Source organism: Leptodactylus fuscus, chromosome 7 (genome assembly GCF_031893055.1).
Source record: "Leptodactylus fuscus isolate aLepFus1 chromosome 7, aLepFus1.hap2, whole genome shotgun sequence".
Classification (NCBI taxonomy): Eukaryota; Metazoa; Chordata; class Amphibia; order Anura; family Leptodactylidae; genus Leptodactylus; species Leptodactylus fuscus.
In genome coordinates this window covers 23,484,793-23,507,266 of record NC_134271.1, presented here as the reverse complement: position 1 = coordinate 23,507,266, position 22,474 = coordinate 23,484,793, and the positions used below count along the sequence as shown (strand labels likewise).

Here is a 22,474-nt window from a genome sequence, read left to right as displayed (position 1 = left end):
GACATGATTCTGGGGGCAGAGATGGGGGACATGAATCTGGGGGCAGAGATGGGGGACATGAATCTGGGGGCAGAGATGTGGGGACATGAATCTGGGGGTAGAGATGGGGGGACATGAATCTGGGGGCAATGATGAGGGGACATGAATCTGTGGGCAGAGATGTGGGGACATGAATCTGGGGGCAGAGATGGGGGAAAATGAATCTGGGGGAAGAGATGGGGAACATGAATCTGGGAGCAGAGATGTGGGGACATGATTCTGTGGGCAGAGATGGGGGGACATGAATCATGGGCAGAGATGGGGGGCATGAATCTGGGGGCAGAGATGTGGGGACATGAATCTGGGGGCAGAGATGTGGGGACATGATTCTGTGGGTAGAGATGGGGGGACATGAATCTGTGGGCAGAGATGGGGGACTTGAATCTGGGGGCAGAGATGGAGGGATATGAATCTGCACATTTTGTCCCTCTTTCTACTTTTCAAAAGTTGGGAGGTATGCCCAGGTCACTGTTGGGGCCTGTGATTGGACCTTTGCATCCACATAGGGGTGTCAATGAGAATATGGTGGACACGTTTCCTGGCCTCAATCATTATACCACAGGGCCCCGTAAAAAAAAACAGGGAATAATCAACTTTGCGGAATTCATGCAAGACAACTCCCTAAAATTTCAGCTTTCGTAGAAGCTGAAAATTTTGTACAATTTTTAATTGGTTCATCCAGCACTTGTGTATACATGTCCTTTTTGTATGAGGCCCGGTTCACATCTGCGTTCGGGTTTCCATTTGGGAAGTCTGCTTGGGGACCCCCTGAACGGAAACCTACCTTTTGCCCATTTCCCAGCCAGTGTTTGCATGGGCTAAATCTTTGGCGTATTTATTTGTTTTGCATTTATGGATTTTTATTTGAGCCTGAACTTTGCTTACATTTAGGTATATAGTCGCATCATTGATCATATATGGTATATTCACAGGTGTGTATATTTATGTCTATAGGTGTATCTATTTATGGTGAATTTTGCATTTATATTCATGAACTATAGAACCAGTCCTGTCCCGTCTCTTAGTAATTATGGGCATTTTCTACTATTTTTGTACTAGGTGCTTCTCTAGTGTTATTGTGGATTTTACACTATTTTGTGGGTTGCCCCTATTTTAGGGTTAACCATGTATTTAACAGGGGTTTTTTTTATGTTTTTTTTTATGTTTTTTTTAATAATAAAGATATATGTTTTTTGTTTACTGCATTTTTTTGTGGTGTACATTCATTACAATTATGGCAAAACCAAATGTTTATAGTTTAAAAAATCCAAACCTTTGAAAAATCAGAACCTGAGATAAGCTGTTGAAAAAGCAGTTTAATATAGTATGTGAACATAAATTCATAACAGTCGTGAAGACATGTCATTTACCGGGATAAAAAGTAGCCTTTGTTTTAATCAAGGTTACAAACTATCTATGTGCCATATTACATCTAAATCCATTCAGTCGTTTTTGCGTAGGATACAGGTATACAAGCACTGCACACTATTACTTCTCTTTTGTACTGTATATGTATGGGCACCGCTGAGTACCACGTCTCTTATCCTGTATATGTATGGGCACCCCTTAGTACCACATCTCTTATCCTGTATATGTATGGGCACTGCTGAGTACCACATCTCTTATCCTGTATATGTATGGGCACCCCTTAGTACCACATCTCTTATCCTGTATATGTATGGGCACTGCTGAGTACCACGTCTCTTATCCTGTATATGTATGGGCACCCCTTAGTACCACATCTCTTATCCTGTATATGTATGGGCACCGCTGAGTACCACGTCTCCTATCCTGTATATGTATGGGCACCACATAGTACCACTTCTCTTATCCTGTATATGTATGGGCACCACTTAGTACCACTTCTCTTATCCTGTATATGTATGGGCACCGCTGAGTACCACGTCTCTTATCCTGTATACGTATGGGCACCCCTTAGTACCATGTCTCTTATCCTGTATATGTATGGCCACTGCTGAGTACCACGTCTCTTATCCTGTATATGTATGGGCACCGCTGAGTACCACGTCTCTTATCCTGTATATGTATGGGCACCCCTTAGTACCACGTCTCTTATCCTGTATATGTATGGGCACCCCTTAGTACCACGTCTCTTATCCTGTATATGTATGGGCACCGCTGAGTACCACGTCTCCTATCCTGTATATGTATGGGCACCCCTTAGTACTACGTCTCTTATCCTGTATATGTATGGCCACCATTAGTACCACGTCTCTTATCCTGTATAAGTATGGGCACCCCTTAGTACCACATCTCTTATCCTGTATATGTATGGGCACCGCTGAGTACCACGTCTTTTATCCTGTATATGTATGGGCAATGCTTAGTACCATGTCTCTTATCCTGTATATGTATGGGCACCATTAGTACCACATCTCTTATCTTGTATATGTATGGGCAATGCTTAGTACCATGTCTCTTATCCTGTATATGTATAGGCAATGCTTAGTACCACGTCTCTTATCTTGTATATGTATGGCCACCATTAGTACCACGTCTCTTATCTTGTATATGTATGGCCACCATTAGTACCACGTCTCTTATCCTGTATATGATTGGGCACTGAACATTATGATTTCTCTTGTCCTGTGTGTATATGGGCAGGTACCATAATCTTATCCTACTTACACAGTCCAGTCACATTAATGTGACCACCTGTCGAAATCCAGAATAACCAGCTTTGGCAGAGCGGACCGCTGCGAGACGTGCAGGAAGAGAGTGGATGTTGTGATGATGTCACTGGGATGTTGAGCCATGCCGACTCCAGTGCCGTGTCCAGCTGCGCTAGGTTATGTGGTTGAGCATCCATGGCGCAAACAACCCAATCGAGGTCCCACAGATTCTTGATTGGGTTCAATTCCGGGGAATTTGCTGGCAAGGGAGTACGGTAACCTCATCCTGGTGCTCTTCGAACCATGCACGTACACTGTGAGCTTTATGACACGTCGCATTGTCCTGCTGGTAGATGCCATCATCCTCAGGAAAAACAATTCGCATGTAGGGGTGAACATGATCCGCAAGGATAGATGCATACTTGTGTTGATCCATCGTGCCTTCCACAATGATGAGTGCACCCAGATGGCTGATGACACGTGTCTTCTGCCATTGGGTTTTTAACGTTGACGTCAAAGTAGGCGGTGGTCACATTAATATGACTGGACTGTGTATATTGTCACTGCCCAGTACCAGTTACCATGTCTTGTGTTCAACACCTGGCAATAGTATGTAGTGCCCCCTAGAGGCCACAGTAGAGGTGAGAAGAAATGGATGATTTAAATATTGGCCTGATGATTTTTTATTTTTTTAAAGGCTATAATGCAACCCACCGCTTTGGGGACCCCCTGATCTCCTTGGTGTAGGTTGTGTAGTAGTCAAATCGTACCCCTGATCCTGCGTATATGGTCACTGCACTGTTCCATTTCTCTTATCCTGTATATCAAGTAAGCTTGGTAATATTGCTGTGTCTATGCTGACACGTAGGTTTTGTTACTGTATGTATGCATTCGTTTTAGTCCTGGTACTGCATGGTTCCAATGCCATAGTTATGGCAAAAACTTGGTTTTGTATCTATGTATTAAGTTTGGGTCTTGTATCTGTACAATAAGTGTCACATCCTCTTATTCTGCATCCATGGTCCCTGCACATTACCGCCTTGTTATTCTGTGTATATGCGCACTGCCATTGCAGGATTAGATTGGCCAGTTGGTTATCCGAGACCCTGCCACTACCACTGGGCTTGGAGAAGATGGAATGTATTGTATTGTGAAGCCAGTGAACTGCAAAAACTTCTTCCTGGTACAAGTAGTGGTTAGACATGAAATATGTCGTTCTTACAAGTATATTCCTAAGAACAGGTTGCGGTATCTGACAACCATGCACCCCCATGACTTCCCCTGTAACCAGCAGATTGGAGACCCCAATGTAGATGTAAATGTAGACTAAGTATGTAGACACCATGGCTGTTTAGTTGCCATGGTCTGTTTTGGCTTAGCGGCATGGCTTGGTATCTGGAGTGCAGGGCGAATGGCTCTGGTTCCCATGCTGTGATTGTTTTACCTCCAACAAGGCTCGCCATACACATAAGATATTTATCTGCAGACCCTCGGCAGATCCTCTGACAGACTCTGCTGCCTGTGGTGGTCATACACATAGGATTGCTACTAAGATAATGTGCCAATGATCTGCAGATAAATATCTTGTGTACAGATAGCCTAAGGTGAGCCTTGAATAATGTCCATTTTTCATATCCATCTTGCACCCGAGGGGGCGCCCTCTTTTACGGGTCACCCATACATGAGTGTACGGAGGACCAAAAATAGGACATGTTCTATATTTCTATGCCGATATACGCGTGCTTCCCATTGAAATCAATGGGCTCTATTTTGAAGTGCCGCGCTCGGACACGTGTATACGTGTCTAAATGAGCGGCGCGCTTACGCCGTGTGAAGGGGCCATAAGAGTGGTGGATACCCCGTTAAATTATGCCAACAATTTGCCCCAGTGTTGGCTGTATTAGTGTATGGTAGCATTGGGGTCAATGTTTGATTGCACTTGGTTGGGTCACACCGGCACAAATACAACTATTAAGTATCAGATGTTGTTTTGCCGACTGTAACGCAGAACAAGTGACAGGGCGGTTGGGACACATAAAAGGGCTGTCAGTTTTCTAGATGTCCACAATATTAGAAGTGGCAGTGGTGTGTCATTGCTCAGAAAGAGAAATCACTCGATAGACCTAAATTGTTTTCATTGGACATTTGCGGTGCTCAGGAGCCAAGTCAGCAATCCCAAGACTGACAAGTATTTATAGAAGCAGCTGGCGACTACTGGGAAGTTTGGAGGAGCAGCCGAGTAAGACATCCATCTGCCTGCTCTGTACTGCCATCTAGTGGGAACCCTCTCATTTTATCCTATAGACATTTCTGGGAACAATTTATTTTCTATGTCTATGACCAGCCGCAATAGTAATGTAGAGAATCTCCCATAAAATAGTCCCAAAAAAAAGAAGCTTTAAAAAAATATATATATAATAAAAAAATAAAGTAAATAAAAGTTCTAAATCCCTCCTTTCCCTAGAATACATATAAAAGTAGAAAATGACTGTGAGACACAAATACATTAGGTATCTCTGTATCCCTCCCCTTCCCCAGCAACTACTGCACCCCAAAACTCCGACCATTTTAATTTTTGGAAATTTTCCAGTACCTGCTGCATTTCCCCCCCTCGGCTTATACTCGAGTCAATAAGTTTTCCCAGTTTTTTGTAGTAAAATTCGGGGCCTTGGCTTATATTCGGGTCGGCTTATATTCGAGTATATACGGTATATGTCCGGATATTTTTAGTCCTTTTTATTTTATATGAGGTTGGATCCAGCATGTAGGGTTTAGGGCAGGGGTGGGCAATTAATTTTCCCATGGGGCCACATGAGAAATTTTAATGGTTCTAGAGGGCCATGTGCGCCGTGGCAAATTTAGCTCCACCCACTTCTCTGCTGACTCCGCCCATTCTCAATCATTTTCCCATGTGCCCCACAAAGTAAAATCCTCCTACAATCACCCTAACATTATACACCCCCACATTATAATGTTTCCCTCCAAATGTCCCACAGTATTAAGTCCCTCTCCTGGTGCCCCAGTATAAACCAGCAGAAACTAGAGGGGACATTAAACTGGGGGCAACTAGAGGCAGACATGTCCCCCTCCAGCTACCCCCCATGGTATAATATCCTTCTTCAGCTGCCCCAGTTTAATGTGTATTCAGTTTAACTGCCCCCCTACATCTGCCCCTAGTTCCCCCCTCATGCTCTCACATGCTGTCTCTTCTCTCTTCATGCTCACACATGCTGTCTCTTCTCTCTTCATGCTCTCACATGCTGTCTCTTCTCTCTTCATGCTCTCACATGCTGTCTCTTCTCTCTTCATGCTCACACATGCTGTCTCTTCTCTCTTCATGCTCTCACATGCTGTCTCTTCTCTCTTCATGCTCTCACATGCTGTCTCTTCTCTCTTCATGCTCACACATGCTATCTCTTCTCTCTTCATGCTCACACATGCTGTCTCTTCTCTATTCATGCTCTCACATGCTGTCTCTTCTCTCTTCATGCTCACACATGCTGTCTCTTCTCTCTTCATGCTCTCACATGCTGTCTCTTCTCTCTTCATGCTCACACATGCTGTCTCTTCTCTCTTCATGCTCACACATGCTGTCTCTTCTCTCTTCATGCTCACACATGCTGTCTCTTCTCTCTTCATGCTCACACATGCTGTCTCTTCTCTCTTCATGCTCACACATGCTGTCTCTTCTCTCTTCATGCTCACACATGCTGTCTCTTCATGCTCACACATGCTGTCTCTTCATGCTCTCACATGCTGTCTCTTCTCTCTTCATGCTCACACATGCTGTCTCTTCATGCTCACACATGCTGTCTCTTCTCTCTTCATGCTCACACATGCTGTCTCTTCTCTCTTCATGCTCTCACATGCTGTCTCTTCATGCTCTCACATGCTGTCTCTTCTCTCTTCATGCTCACACATGCTGTCTCTTCTCTCTTCATGCTCACACATGCTGTCTCTTCTCTCTTCATGCTCACACATGCTGTCTCTTCTCTCTTCATGCTCTCACATGCTGTCTCTTCTCTCTTCATGCTCACACATGCTGTCTCTTCTCTCTTCATGCTCTCACATGCTGTCTCTTCTCTCTTCATGTTCTCACACGCTGTCTCTTCTCTCTTCATGCTCTCACATGCTGTCTCTTCTCTCTTCATGCTCACACATGCTGTCTCTTCTCTCTTCATGCTCTCACATGCTGTCTCTTCATGCTCACACATGCTGTCTCTTCTCTCTTCATGCTCACACATGCTGTCTCTTCTCTCTTCATGCTCACACATGCTGTCTCTTCTCTCTTCATGCTCACACATGCTGTCTCTTCTCTCTTCATGCTCTCACATGCTGTCTCTTCTCTCTTCATGCTCACACATGCTGTCTCTTCTCTCTTCATGCTCTCACATGCTGTCTCTTCATGCTCACACATGCTGTCTCTTCTCTCTTCATGCTCACACATGCTGTCTCTTCTCTCTTCATGCTCTCACATGCTGTCTCTTCATGCTCTCACATGCTGTCTCTTCTCTCTTCATGCTCACACATGCTGTCTCTTCTCTCTTCATGCTCTCACATGCTGTCTCTTCTCTCTTCATGCTCTCACATGCTGTCTCTTCATGCTCACACATGCTATGTCTTCTCTCTTCATGCTCTCACATGCTGTCTCTTCTCTCTTCATGCTCTCACATGCTGTCTCTTCATGCTCTCACATGCTGTCTCTTCTCTCTTCATGCTCACACATGCTGTCTCTTCTCTCTTCATGCTCTCACATGCTGTCTCTTCTCTCTTCATGCTCTCACATGCTGTCTCTTCATGCTCACACATGCTGTCTCTTCTCTCTTCATGCTCACAAATGCTGTCTCTTCTCTCTTCATGCTCACACATGCTGTCTCTTCTCTCTTCATGCTCTCACATGCTGTCTCTTCATGCTCTCACATGCTGTCTCTTCTCTCTTCATGCTCACACATGCTGTCTCTTCTCTCTTCATGCTCTCACATGCTGTCTCTTCTCTCTTCATGCTCACACATGCTGTCTCTTCTCTCTTCATGCTCTCACATGCTGTCTCTTCTCTCTTCATGCTCACACATGCTGTCTCTTCTCTCTTCATGCTCTCACATGCTGTCTCTTCTCTCTTCATGCTCTCACATGCTGTCTCTTCTCTCTTCATGCTCACACATGCTGTCTCTTCTCTCTTCATGCTCTCACATGCTGTCTCTTCTCTCTTCATGCTCACACATGCTGTCTCTTCTCTCTTCATGCTCACACATGCTGTCTCTTCTCTCTTCATGCTCTCACATGCTGTCTCTTCTCTCTTCATGCTCTCACATGCTGTCTCTTCTCTCTTCATGCTCACACATGCTGTCTCTTCTCTCTTCATGCTCTCACATGCTGTCTCTTCTCTCTTCATGCTCACACATGCTGTCTCTTCTCTCTTCATGCTCACACATGCTGTCTCTTCTCTCTTCATGCTCACACATGCTGTCTCTTCATGCTCACACATGCTGTCTCTTCTCTCTTCATGCTCTCACATGCTGTCTCTTCTCTCTTCATGCTCACACATGCTGTCTCTTCTCTCTTCATGCTCTCACATGCTGTCTCTTCTCTCTTCATGCTCACACATGCTGTCTCTTCTCTCTTCATGCTCACACATGCTGTCTCTTCTCTCTTCATGCTCTCACATGCTGTCTCTTCATGCTCACACATGCTGTCTCTTCTCTCTTCATGCTCACACATGCTGTCTCTTCTCTCTTCATGCTCACACATGCTGTCTCTTCTCTCTTCATGCTCTCACATGCTGTCTCTTCTCTCTTAATGCTCTCACATGCTGTCTCTTCTCTCTTCATGCTCACACATGCTGTCTCTTCTCTCTTCATGCTCTCACATGCTGTCTCTTCTCTCTTCATGCTCTCACATGCTGTCTCTTCTCTCTTCATGCTCTCACATGCTGTCTCTTCTCTCTTCATGCTCACACATGCTGTCTCTTCTCTCTTCATGCTCTCACATGCTGTCTCTTCTCTCTTCATGCTCTCACATGCTGTCTCTTCTCTCTTCATGCTCACACATGCTGTCTCTTCTCTCTTCATGCTCACACATGCTGTCTCTTCATGCTCACACATGCTGTCTCTTCATGCTCTCACATGCTGTCTCTTCTCTCTTCATGCTCACACATGCTGTCTCTTCATGCTCACACATGCTGTCTCTTCTCTCTTCATGCTCACACATGCTGTCTCTTCTCTCTTCATGCTCTCACATGCTGTCTCTTCTCTCTTCATGCTCACACATGCTGTCTCTTCTCTCTTCATGCTCACACATGCTGTCTCTTCTCTCTTCATGCTCTCACATGCTGTCTCTTCATGCTCTCACATGCTGTCTCTTCTCTCTTCATGCTCACACATGCTGTCTCTTCTCTCTTCATGCTCTCACATGCTGTCTCTTCTCTCTTCATGCTCTCACATGCTGTCTCTTCATGCTCACACATGTTGTCTCTTCTCTCTTCATGCTCACACATGCTGTCTCTTCTCTGTTCATGCTCACACATGCTGTCTCTTCTCTCTTCATGCTCTCACATGCTGTCTCTTCTCTCTTCATGCTCACACATGCTGTCTCTTCTCTCTTCATGCTCACACATGCTGTCTCTTCTCTCTTCATGCTCTCACATGCTGTCTCTTCATGCTCACACATGCTGTCTCTTCTCTCTTCATGCTCTCACATGCTGTCTCTTCATGCTCACACATGCTGTCTCTTCTCTCTTCATGCTCACACATGCTGTATCTTCTCTCTTCATGCTCACACATGCTGTCTCTTCTCTCTTCATGCTCTCACATGCTGTCTCTTCTCTCTTCATGCTCACACATGCTGTCTCTTCTCTCTTCATGCTCTCACATGCTGTCTCTTCTCTCTTCATGCTCTCACATGCTGTCTCTTCTCTCTTCATGCTCACACATGCTGTCTCTTCTCTCTTCATGCTCTCACATGCTGTCTCTTCTCTCTTCATGCTCTCACATGCTGTCTCTTCATGCTCTCACATGCTGTCTCTTCTCTCTTCATGCTCACACATGCTATCTCTTCTCTCTTCATGCTCACACATGCTGTCTCTTCTCTCTTCATGCTCACACATGCTGTCTCTTCTCTCTTCATGCTCTCACATGCTGTCTCTTCATGCTCACACATGCTGTCTCTTCTCTCTTCATGCTCTCACATGCTGTCTCTTCTCTCTTCATGCTCTCACATGCTGTCTCTTCTCTCTTCATGCTCACACATGCTGTCTCTTCTCTCTTCATGCTCACACATGCTGTCTCTTCTCTCTTCATGCTCACACATGCTGTCTCTTCTCTCTTCATGCTCACACATGCTCTCTTCATGCTCACACATGCTGTCTCTTCTCTGTACAGCAGCCTCCATTGCCGGCAGCTTACAGAGAGCACACAGTCCCGTGTGACTCCGCCCACTAACGAGCCGTAACCTATCCTGGTGATAGGCTGTGATGACATCATCACAGGTCCTCTCTCTATCATTCAGCAGCCCCCATTGCCAGCAGCCTGGTGACATCATCACAGGTCCTTGAAGAATCTTACAGTAGCTATGCGGGCCACACATTGCCCAGGTCTGATATATACAGTATAGGAGAAGTGATTCTGTACAGTGTCCATATATACAGTATAGGAGAAGTGATTCTGTGCAGTGTCCATATATACAGTATAGGAGAAGTGATTCTGTGCAGTGTCCATATATACAGTATAGGAGAAGTGATTCTGTACAGTGTCCATATATACAGTATAGGAGAAGTGATTCTGTACAGTGTCCACATATACAGTATAGGAGAAGTGATTCTGTACAGTGTCCATATATACAGTATAGGAGAAGTGATTCTGTACAGTGTCCACATATACAGTATAGGAGAAGTGATTCTGTACAGTGTCCATATATACAGTATAGGAGAAGTGATTCTGTACAGTGTCCATATATACAGTATAGGAGACGTGATTCTGTACAGTGTCCATATATACAGTATAGGAGAAGTGATTCTGTACAGTGTCCACATATACAGTATAGGAGAAGTGATTCTGTACAGTGTCCACATATACAGTATAGGAGAAGTGATACTGTACAGTGTCCACATATACAGTATAGGAGAAGTGATTCTGTACAGTGTCCATATATACAGTATAGGAGAAGTGATTCTGTACAGTGTCCACATATACAGTATAGGAGAAGTGATTCTGTACAGTGTCCATATATACAGTATAGGAGAAGTGATTCTGTACAGTGTCCATATATACAGTATAGGAGAAGTGATTCTGTACAGTGTCCATATATACAGTATAGGAGAAGTGATTCTGTACAGTGTCCACATATACAGTATAGGAGAAGTGATTCTGTACAGTGTCCATATATACAGTATAGGAGAAGTGATTCTGTACAGTGTCCACATATACAGTATAGGAGAAGTGATTCTGTACAGTGTCCATATATACAGTTAGCTTGTGAAGAAAGGAATGTCTTCACAAACAGCAGGCAAATCTCCTACGCTAGCAGAGTAGCAGACATGTTATATGTAACTTGTACACTTTATGTTCTGATCACGTCTGAAAAGGGGACATGGCGAGCACATCTAGTGCCCACGTCACACAGATAAACACTACTGTCTTTTCTGTACCAGGGTAAATATCGCTCAGTGTCTGCTATGTAGTGAGTAGCGGAGGGGGCAGAGCCACTGTCTCTATAGGACTCAGCCATTACATATTTACCAGGTGCCCCTTGGCATGGCAGAACTGAGGCATACCCAACTTTACAAATTAAAAAAGAGGCTAGCTTTCTCACCTTTTATACAGGTAACCCAGAATAAAGCTAGCAAGACAGAAAATCTTTAAGTAATGTGTTAATACACTGCCCTATATTTCATGAAGGAATGTTGTAAAATTATTCTGGTAGCCTAACCAATGAGAAAGGGCCAATAAACCACCATGTGCAGAGAAATGCTAGAAAAGTGTCTGGTCATTAAAGGGTTAAATTTACATAACTGGCCAGCAGCCAATAGGATCGCTGGAAAAGAATTTGAAAAAAAAACAACTGCCAGTTTTCCTCAGTTTGTTACAGAGCGACGCCGAGGTAAGATCTTCCCATCATCTGATAGGACTGACCCCGATTTATCTCCCATGGGGCCTCACTCACATTATCAGGAATCAGTGTTGCTTTAAATCAGCACGCTGTACATAAAAGGTTGCCGATCCCTGACTTAGACATTGAACTTACATAACAGTCACCAGTATGCCTCTATTCTCCCCCTAGTGGTGGCTGCAGGCAGCTAGAATTTATAGTTTTATTCTGTGGTATTTCAGGGGAGAGAAACTGTCTGACTGCTATAAAGCTATAATAAGAAATGAGAGGGGTAACACCACTGGGATAGTATAGCAGTACTTCATTATACAGGGGGGCGACACCAGGACGTACACCCCCTATCTGTACATCGGAAAGCTGCAGTGTTTGAGACTTTATCACATCTGTGAGTTTGTTTTTGGGTTTACAGATTTTGCTACGGATTACAGTTATGGATTGCAGATCAATGGAGGTGAGTGTCTTCATTATACCCTGATCCCTTGTCCTATTGTCCTCTGCTCCTCCATCCCTGATAAGTGACACTTACTGTATTCTCTTCTCCTTAGCACGTCTACCGCCGCCAGGAGTGCGTGTACGGACTGACACCCTTCTTAAGTGAGTATTTTTAACCCCATAATCTCATTGATGAAATGGAATGATTTGTTTATTTATATGTTTTTATGCCCATCCTATAATCCAGCATATTTGATAATCCAGCACCTAGCAGGCTGCATTGTTGGTGGATAAATGAATTTTACTGTATTTTTTTGGATATTATGATTACTGTTATGACTGATCCCATTATTTATTTTTTCTCTCTTCAGATTATCCCTGCACCGTGGAAGAAAGAAACGCACAACTCCTCATCTACTCCGTCAAGTTCCTGCCGTTACCTATCTTCAATATGGAGGTTAGTGATTTCAAAACATGCTGAGCGGGACCAGTGCTGGGCAGGTGTAGACACCAGGGGAGTAGACGGACATGAAGGGAGTTCGGCAGTGTGTAGACAGATATTAGCACAGCGCTGCACACTCGCTCAGCAGCAGCATCACCAGCACTGCTCCTGCTCCATTAGGGCTGCTCCGCCTCCTGGATGATGACTCATCCCTGCTCCCCTGGCTCCGCCTCCTGGATGATGACTTATCCCTGCTCCCCTGGCTCCGCCTCCTGGATGATGACTTATCCCTGCTCCCCTGGCTCCGCCTCCTCAGTGCATCTCTCTGTTGCTGCCATCAGCCACATCAACCAGGTCAATTGAGCAGTGGAGTGACGTGACACAGCCCAGGTCACCAAATTCTGCCGTGTGAACTGCACGCGGCTAGCCGCGACGGGATGCCAATGCAGTGCACTGGCATTCAGTGGCAGCATTCTGCTTCTGATTAGACCTGAATGAATGGGCCTAACCAGGAGGGAGTCTCACGCCGCTGAATCCGCAGGAAGAAGGGACATCTCGCTTCTTTTTCCCACTAGCGAGCGGCTCCCATTCAAATGAATAGGAGCCATTTTTGCAGGTAGATTTGGAGGCGGATTCCACAAAAAAATCCGCCTGCAAAAAAACTCTGTGTGAACATACTCTTACAGTGGGGAAAACTCCTTCTGTCTGTCCAGCACTAGTTTGCTGTAAGGCTCCTGCAGTCTCTCTTCTCTCACCCCAACTATATCTGGTCTAGTCCTTCTGTCTGCCTGGAGCCCTCCCTGTGCCCCCTGGTTCACCACCTTACACAACACGAAAGCATCAATACTATGTAAATATAGATACTAGTAATACTAAGAAGTGTATTTATCCTATATGCTTAGGATAGAGGATAAATACTGGATAGGTGGTGGTCTGACCGCTGAGATCCTCACTGATCCTGAGGACGGGGGTCTTTTTCCCTCTGTTGTGAATTCAGCCTGACTACAGCCAGCCTGAATATAGGAGTGTCACTTGGTGGATATACAAATCCTCGCTCCTATTCTCTTCAATGGGAGTGCCACAGATAGCTGAGTACTGTAGTTCGGCTATCTTTGGCACTGCTATCCAAGTGAATAGGAGCGCAGGTTTGTATATCCGCCAAGTGGTACTCCTATAGTCATGCTTTCTGCAGTCAGGCTGAATTCATAATGGAGATAATAATTACCATTACTCCTACCCGTCCTCAGAATCACTGGGGCTCTCTGCAGTCAGACCCCCAACAATTAGGTATTTATCCTCTATCCTAAGGGTAGAGGATAAATATTTCTCATGGCATAAACTCCTTTAGGCTAAGGCCCCATGTTGTGGACCGCAGTGAAAAAGTGTTGTAGGAAAAACCGTGGCGGCAAGGTATCGCGGGTTTTTCACACAGCACTTTTCACAGAAAGCCAGCAGTTTTCCTCTGCAGGGCTTTTCTGCATCAATTATATGTATAGGGAAACCATTTCCATAGGTATAATTGACATGCTGAGATTTCCAAAAACACAATGGTTTTGGAAATCACAGCATTTCTGCTTTGGTTAATTTTCTGCAATGTGTGGATGGAATTCAATAGAATCCCATCCACTTTGCAAGGACTGTAAAATATTGTGGTTTTTGCCCTCACTTTTCGGCTGCAGCAAACTACAGCATTTATGCCACGTGGGGCCCTAAATTGAGGCTCAATGCTGTGGAAACACAGCTTTTCTTTTGAGCCAAAGTCAGGAGTATATATAACAGAAGAGTATTGTCTAAGAACTCCTTTTATATTTTCCACTTTTTCAGGCCACTCTTTGGCTCAAAAAAAAAAAAAAAAAATTGCAGCAAAATCTGCAACAAAAAATGCAGCATTTCTATAATGTGGGGCCTCAGCCTTATGTAAAAAGATGCCTCCTTGCTGCAAATAGTAGTAAAGAAAGAACCCCTTATTCAGAAAAAAAGTATGTTGTTAGTGTTATCTTGATGCCAGCTATTCATTTGAATTGCTGAGTGGTCCCTGTTTATTTGTATGTCAGGAGCTGCCCAGCAATTCTTATGAATAGCCTGCTCCTGCTCCCCCCTCCTCCCAACTAATGCTTCAATGGGATTGGGTTACTCCTGGTCACAATGACAGTAAGGCACTTCAGTAGGTTAATTTTAATCTGTCTGACAGTAACAGCAGTCACCCAGCTAATGCAGGGATTCCTTTGTAGCTTTAGGAGTCACTAGTTAATACTGATGCATCTGCATGTCCCCTGTCAGAATGAATTACTGCAAGAACTCTTATGGTATGTTCATACAGAGAAATTTGGACCATATTCTGCCTCAAAATCACCTCCAAATGCCACCTGAAATCTGCCTCCCATTCATTTTAATGGAAGAAAGAAGCAGAAATTTTCTGGCAGTTGATTTTTTTCCAGCTAGCAGAAAAAGGAAGCATCCGGCTTGTACCTCAGGTAGATACTAAATGAGAGGCAGATTCAGCGGGAAATTTGTCAGTGTGAACATACCCTTAATGCTACATAGGAATCCCTGCACTAGCTGTGTCACTGTCAATATGACTGCGAGTAACCCAATTGCATTGAAGTGGGAGGTGGCAGGTGGAATTGACAGGTTTTTTTTTTTTCTCAGTGTCTCTCCATCCTTGAAAGACAGTGGATATGTGAGAGGCCCCATTGACCATAATGGGTCTGTGTGCGGTCTTATTATTATTTTTTTTTTCCAAATGAACATTTGCGTAGTACAACGTTACTAAATAATTTTACAGTGAAGCTGTCAGTACGTTATAGTCTCCCCTCCGCAGCACGGATCTCCTCTCAGATTTCTGTCATGAGTTATAGTACATTTATTGTGTGACGATAGGAGTATGTGATGCTAGTCGGATGTAAACTCAAATTTATTTATTTTTTTGGGGGAAGGGTATGGGGGTCACCTTTCTATAGTTCGCCTCAGGCAGCAGAGAGGCTAGATCAGTGATGTAAGTAAGTAAGGTTTATTTATGAGACCGAGTGCCCAAACTGCAACCCACAAAATTATCGCAAAGTGCCAACACGGTTATTTAACCTTAATACTGTGCGAATCCACAATTGCAGACAGATATGGACTCACAAATCACATGAATGGGGCTTTGCAGAGCTTTCAGTAATACCAACAACTTTGTACTGAAAGGTAAAGGTCTCTGCATTTGGTACTTTTGAACAATTAATGTTCACTATTTACATTGCACAGGATCTGTTTTATAGTCACCGTGCCATGTTATTACAGCTTGTAATAATATCATGTCTGCTATGCAACAGATACTGTGTGATACAAATAGTGAAGGGGCCCTAACACAGTATTATATACTCCACAGTAGTCCCTCCACAGTATTATATGCTCTATAGTAGCCCCCCCCACAGTATTTTATGCTCCACAGTAGCCCCCCACGATATTATATGCTCTACAGTAGCCCCCCCCACAATATTATATGCTCCACAGTAGCCCCCCACGATATTATATGCTCTACAGTAGCCCCCCCCACAATATTATATGCTCTACAGTAGCCCCCCACAAACACAGTATTATATGCTGTTTAGTAGGGCTCCCCCCCAGCACACACACACAGTATTATATGCTCCTCAATACACCCCCCCTCTTCCCACACACACACACAGTATTAACCCCTTAACGACCGGCCCATAGGAAATCTACGTCGGCACTGACAGGTCCTTCCTGACTGCCCTATAGGAAGACTACGTGGGGCAGTCAAGGAAGGATTCCCTGTCAGTGCCCACGTAGTTGGAGCAAGTCTTAGCTGTATCTTATAGCTAAGACCTTGCTTCATAACCCCCCATCGGAGGGGGCTCCGATGGGTTTTTTTTAACCCCTTCAGTTCCGTGATCAAACATGATCATGGAACTGAAGCGGTTCCGTGATGGTGCCGGTCAGATCGGGGGGTGCCGATATGAAAAACATGCAGCCTGGGGTCTGGCCAGTGACCCCAGACTGCCTAAGCCCCCCGTTACCTGGTTGATCCTGCCCCAGTACTCAGGAAGCCAAGCGATGCGTCTACATCGCTTGGCTTCCTGTTACAGACTGGAGACACGTGCAGCCTGTGTCTCCAGCCTGTAACATTGATTCAGCATTGAAATCATTGCTGAATCAAGTGTCCTAAAAGAGACACACAAAAAAGTGAAATAAAAAGTGAAAAAAAAGTGAAAAATAAATAAATAAAGCTTTTGAAAAAAATGAATAAAGTTATAAAGCCCCCAAAATCTCCTTTTTTCTATAGAAAATGAGTTATGTAAAAAAAACACCTAAAAATTAATAAAAACAATACATATTTGGTATCGCCGCGTCCGTAACAATCTGTACAATAAAACTGAAATAATATTTAATGTATACGGTAAATGTTGGAAAAAACCCGCCGGAAGTAATGATTTTTCGCCATCTCACCTTAGAAAATATGCTATAAAAAGTGATCAAAAAGTCATATACACCCCACAATAGTACCAATAAAAAGCACAGGTTCTCCCGCAAAAAATAAACCCCCAACCAACACTGTCAACCGAAAAATAAAAATGTTACGACTCGCAGAAGATGCTATGCAAAAATCACTGATTTATGTCCCCAAATGTGTTATTGTTCTGCAGAATTAGTATCGCATAAAAAAATACTATAAATGAGGTATCGCCGTAACCGTACCGACCCGCAGAATAAAGGGAACATGTTACTTATACTGTACGCCGCATGGTGCAAAATTTAAAAGGGAAGATGCAATGCCAGAATTGATTTTATTTTTTTAAATCCAGCAAAAACAGAGTTAATAAAATGTAATCAGTAAGTTGTAGGCGCCCAAGATGGTGTCATTACAAAATACATCGCATCCAGCAAATAACAAGCCCTTATATGGCCACGTCACCAGAAAAATAAAGAAAATATAACATCTAGTAATGTGAAGACAAAAACCCGCAAAAATCGCCAAATTATTAGAACACAACTGGCTGCAGCAGGAAGGGAATATATAAGCGGTGCGAGCGAATATCAGGGGACACCCCATATTTACAGCTTACGAGGGAACAGACACCAGAAGTGACCCCCAGAGTGACTCCCCCAATCATAGGAGCTACTGGAACATAGTAGGGAATTTGGTGTCTGCAATGTCCTCCGCACCTCTTATATATTCCCTCTTCGCCATCCGCTGTGCAGTCACGTCCGGGATACTAATACTCACTACACCCCCTGATACATTCTTTGAGGGGTGCAGTTTTCAAAATGGGGTCACTCCTTTGGGGAATCCACTTTTCTGGTACCTTACAGGCTCTACAAACATGACATGGCGTCCAGATACCAAACATCTGAATCTGTACTCCAAAAGCCGCATCGCGCTCCTTCCCTTCTGCGCCCTGCTGTGCGCCCAAACTGCAGTTTATGCCACATGTATGACACATGTATGACACTGGTGTACCCAGGATAACGGACGTAATGTCATATGTAAGTATTAACTGAAATTAGGGCACAGCCGGACACAGAAGGGAAGAAGGGTTATTGGGTTTTTGGAGCGCAGACGGTTTGGTTTTTGGATGCCATGACACTTTTGTAGAGCTGAAACGCCAGTAATGTGGAATCCCCTGATATGAGACCTTATTTTGGAAACTACACCCCTGAAGGATTTATCCAGGGGTAAAAAGAGCATTTTTAACCCCCAAGTGTCGCTATAACTTATCCATAAATGAATACGAAGCTGATTGTGTGAAGTGAAAATGACCAGTTTTCCAGGAATATGTCATTTCGGTGCCTAATATGTTGTGTCCGACTTGTATCAGAGATGAACGCTCTGAAAGCTGTTGTGCCCGGGATACCCGCTTACCAGTTTTTGGAGTGTGTATCTGTTAAATATCTCTGAAGTTGCGGGTGAGACTCGTGCCACGTGTTATAGGCCTTATCCACGATAGGAAGGAGTCAACTTGTTATAAAAATGTAGGGGTTTATTAATATCTTGAAGGAAAACACAGGAACAGGGAAAATGTCCAAATAACACAAATATCAGTCAATGTCAATAGCTTACATCTTCAGATAAGTTAGGTTTCTATCTGGATATTTTGTGGTTACAGCTTGGTTCATGCTTGATCATCTGGTCTGGTCATCTGGGATATTCATGACATCTTGTCCAGGATGACAGAGAGGGATAGCAGACAGACCTGCCATAGATTCCCCATGGATTCCCCTCATGGATGATGACGACCTGCCAGGACCACCTACCCTGGTCTTCCCTACGACCGACCTCCTGGTCTTCTTCCCAAAGACAGACCCAGACATGTGTATTTCTTACTCATTTATATTCATGAGAGGGGGTGTTACCTTCCATCTTGCTGCTATGTAAGGAGATTTCTAAAATGGTGTACTCTAACCGCACCCATGTTCCCAGAATATTACAGATATGATGTCAGTAGAGTGTTAACCCCATGTCTGCTAGAGAATATTGTAAATATAATATTTAACGGTATCTCTGCTGACATAAGTTGGGCACAACATATCGGGCACTAAAATGGCGAATCTCTGGAAAAATTTCATTTTTAACTTCTCATTATCAGCTGCGATTTCATTTCTGGAAACTAAATAAATGCAATACTCAAGGGTTAAAAATGCTCGCTACACCACTTGATAAATCCCATGAGTGGGGTAGTGTCCAAAATGGGGTGACATGTCTGCAGATTCCACTTTATTGGCAATTCAGGGGCTTTGCAAAAGTGACTTCCAAAAACCAAACTATGCGCCAAAAACCAAAATAGCGCTCCTTCCCTTCTGTGCCCGGCTGTGCCCAAACAGCCTTTCTACCCACATATGGCATGAAGTCCGTTATCCGGAGTACACCAGTGTCATACATGTGGGCATACACCGCCATTTGGGTGCACAGCTGGGCGCAGATGTGAAGGAGCGATATGTGCTTTTGGAGTGCAGATTTAGATTGTTGGTGTTTGGACACCATGTCACATTTGCAGAGACCCTAAAATTGCCCCTACAAAATGGGGTCACTTCTTGGGGAATTCCAGTATACTGGAACCTCCAGGGCTCTGCAAAAACATCATGGCGCCCAGAGGGTCCCTCTAAATCTGTACCCCAAAAGCTAAAAAGCACAGTGCTCCTTCCCTTCTGCGCCCTGCTGTGTTCCCAAGCAGCAGTTTACACCCACATATGTAATTTTTTGCCCTTCGGGATGGCCCCTTAATAGTTTTAGGAGTGCAGGTCTCTGACAACACAAAGTGGGGGCAACGTATTGGGCACCGAAATGGCATATTTCTTTCAAAATTTCAATTTTCATTTTGTACATTAATTTTTGGGAAGCATTTTTAGGCTCAAAATGATAATATGCCTTGATACATTCTTTGATGGGTGTAGTTTTTAAAATGGGGTCACTATTGAGGGGTTTCCATTGTATTGATACTTTAGGGGCTCAGCAGATGCGACATGGCACCTGAAAACTATTCCAGCAACATCTGCCGTCCAAAACCCAAATAGCGCTCTTTCCATTCTGAGCCCCACCATGTACCCATACAGCAGATTATGGCCACATATGGGGTATTGCCGTGTTCAGGAGAAATTGTGTAACAAACTGTGGGGGGCTTTCTCTCCTTTAACCCCTTGTGAAAATGAAAACTTTGGAGATAAAAGGACATTTTAGTAAATTTTAACCTACACATCCCAAGGTTAGTAAAATCTGTGAGATGGCTATGGGGTCAAAATACTCACTATACCCCTCAATGAATACCTCAAGGGGTCTAGTTTATAAAATAGTGTCATTTATTGGGGTTTTAAATTGTTTTGGTAACTCAAATCTTGTTTGAATGTGCAATGGGCCTGAAACATTTAGAAGCAAAATTTGTGTCTTGAAATCCAGTTGGTGCTCCCTTCTTTTTGGGCCCTACCGTGCGTCCGTACATAGAATTAAGGCTACAAAGTGTACATTTTTGAACACAGGAAAAATGGGGTCATCTATTTTGGAGTGTTTTTCTTCATTTTCATGTGTTCAGTGCAAAAAAAACTGCCTATAAAATGACACTTTTGTGTAAAAAAAATATGAAATTTTTTTGTTTGACGCAAATTTTCTAAAAACTTATGGGGTCAAAGTACTCACTATACCCCTCAATGAATACCTCAAGGGGTCTAGTTTATAACATGGTGTCATTTATGGGGGTTTTCAATTGCTTTGGTAACTGAAATCTTGTTTGAATGTGCAATGGGCCTAAAATATCTGCAAGCAAAATTTGTGTTTTGAAATCCATTCGGCCCTTTCTACCTCTTGGGCCCTACTGTATGTGCGTACATAGGACTAAGGCCACAAAGTGTACATTTTATAACACAGGAGAAGTGGGGTGATATTTTTTGGAGTGTGTTTCTTCTTTTTGATGTGTTGTGTGCAAAAAAACTGGCTTTAATATGACACATATTTGAAGAAAATGAAAATGTAATTTTTTTCATCATTTGTAATAATTCTTGCAAAACAATATTTGTTTGATCAAAATGCCCACTATACCCCTCAAAGAATACCTGAAGGGGTCTAGTTTTACAAATTGGGTCATTTAATGGGAGTTTCTGTCATTATGCCACCAATTCCTGTCTGCAAACATACAGGAAAAAATCACATACTCCAAATTTCCAAAATTTTCTTATAAACTTGTAAATTGTCTAAATTACTCAAATATGCTTGAAACACAAAAGGAACATTTAGAAATATATAACTACTAACTTTTTTGCCCTGTATTATTGTGCATATGTGAGATATCGCAGCTGAAAATGGAAAACATTGAAAAAGTTTCAAAATTTTCAGCATTTGCGAGTTTTTTAAATAAATTTATACAAGTTATATCAGTCTAATTTTACCTTCTCAGCAAAGTACAACATGTCACGAAAAAACAATATCAGAATCGCTTGGATGCCTAAAACTGTTACAGAATTATTTACTGATAAAGTCACACAGGGCAAATTTCCAAAATTTGGCTTGGTCATTAAGGTCCAAAATAGGCTGGCCACTAAGGGGTTAAACTTACCCATGAAGAGCCGCCAGGCATCCTCCTTTTTCTGATAGAAGGCGCTGATGACTTATGTCATCGCACTTGCGTCAGGCCAGAGAACACTCTCTGCAATCAGTGTAGACCGCAGTCGTGCAAACCGCAGCTTACACTGACAGCTTTCATCTGTATGTGAATTTGCACATACAGCTGAAAGCAGAGATTGCTCACTAACAGGGAATCTGAACCAGATTCCTCGATAGTGAGCGATCCGGGCGACAGCGCACGTGCCAGCAGAGAGGGCTCTGCATGCCCTCATTGCCATGTGTACCACAGGTTCGCCATCATGGGGCTAGGTTCACCCCTGATTCTGCCTACTATGTTATCATTAGATTCACACATGTCCTTACTATAGATGTAAAAGTTGTATAAGAAAGTCTCAATAGACATTTGACTAATTCCTTATTCTTTAGCGCCTCATGCCGACCAACCGTGAAGCCCAGAAGAAATATCTGCCTTTTCCGCTGGATGATGAAGAACCTGGACCGTCCCAAGAGAAGGAGGAAGAACCTGGGCCGTCCCAAGAGAAGAAGGAAGAGACAGAGAAGATACAAGAAAAGGCTCAAAAGTGTCAAGTGAAGAGGAAGCGAGTAGAGAAAGAAGAAAAGAAGACCCCTGAGGAGACCAGTGAAGAGGAAGAAGAGATGGCGAGGAAGAAGAAAAGGGAAGATGGAGAAACCAGCCAGACTCATCTATATGCCCTCCTCCGGTACATCCACATGATGCTTGGAGGAAAGAAAAACATCCTGTCCAATATTCTC

At 43.6% G+C, this 22,474-nt stretch overlaps 1 long non-coding RNA gene across 1 annotated transcript; it reads left to right on the top strand.

Moving 5' to 3' along the window:
* Positions 1 to 12,180: 12,180 nt before the first annotated feature.
* Positions 12,181 to 22,176, top strand: LOC142212531 (uncharacterized). The gene is made up of 4 exons (XR_012717199.1): positions 12,181 to 12,225; positions 12,320 to 12,368; positions 12,578 to 12,663; positions 22,127 to 22,176. It is a non-coding gene; the product is annotated as an uncharacterized LOC142212531 (long non-coding RNA).
* Positions 22,177 to 22,474: the final 298 nt, after the last annotated feature.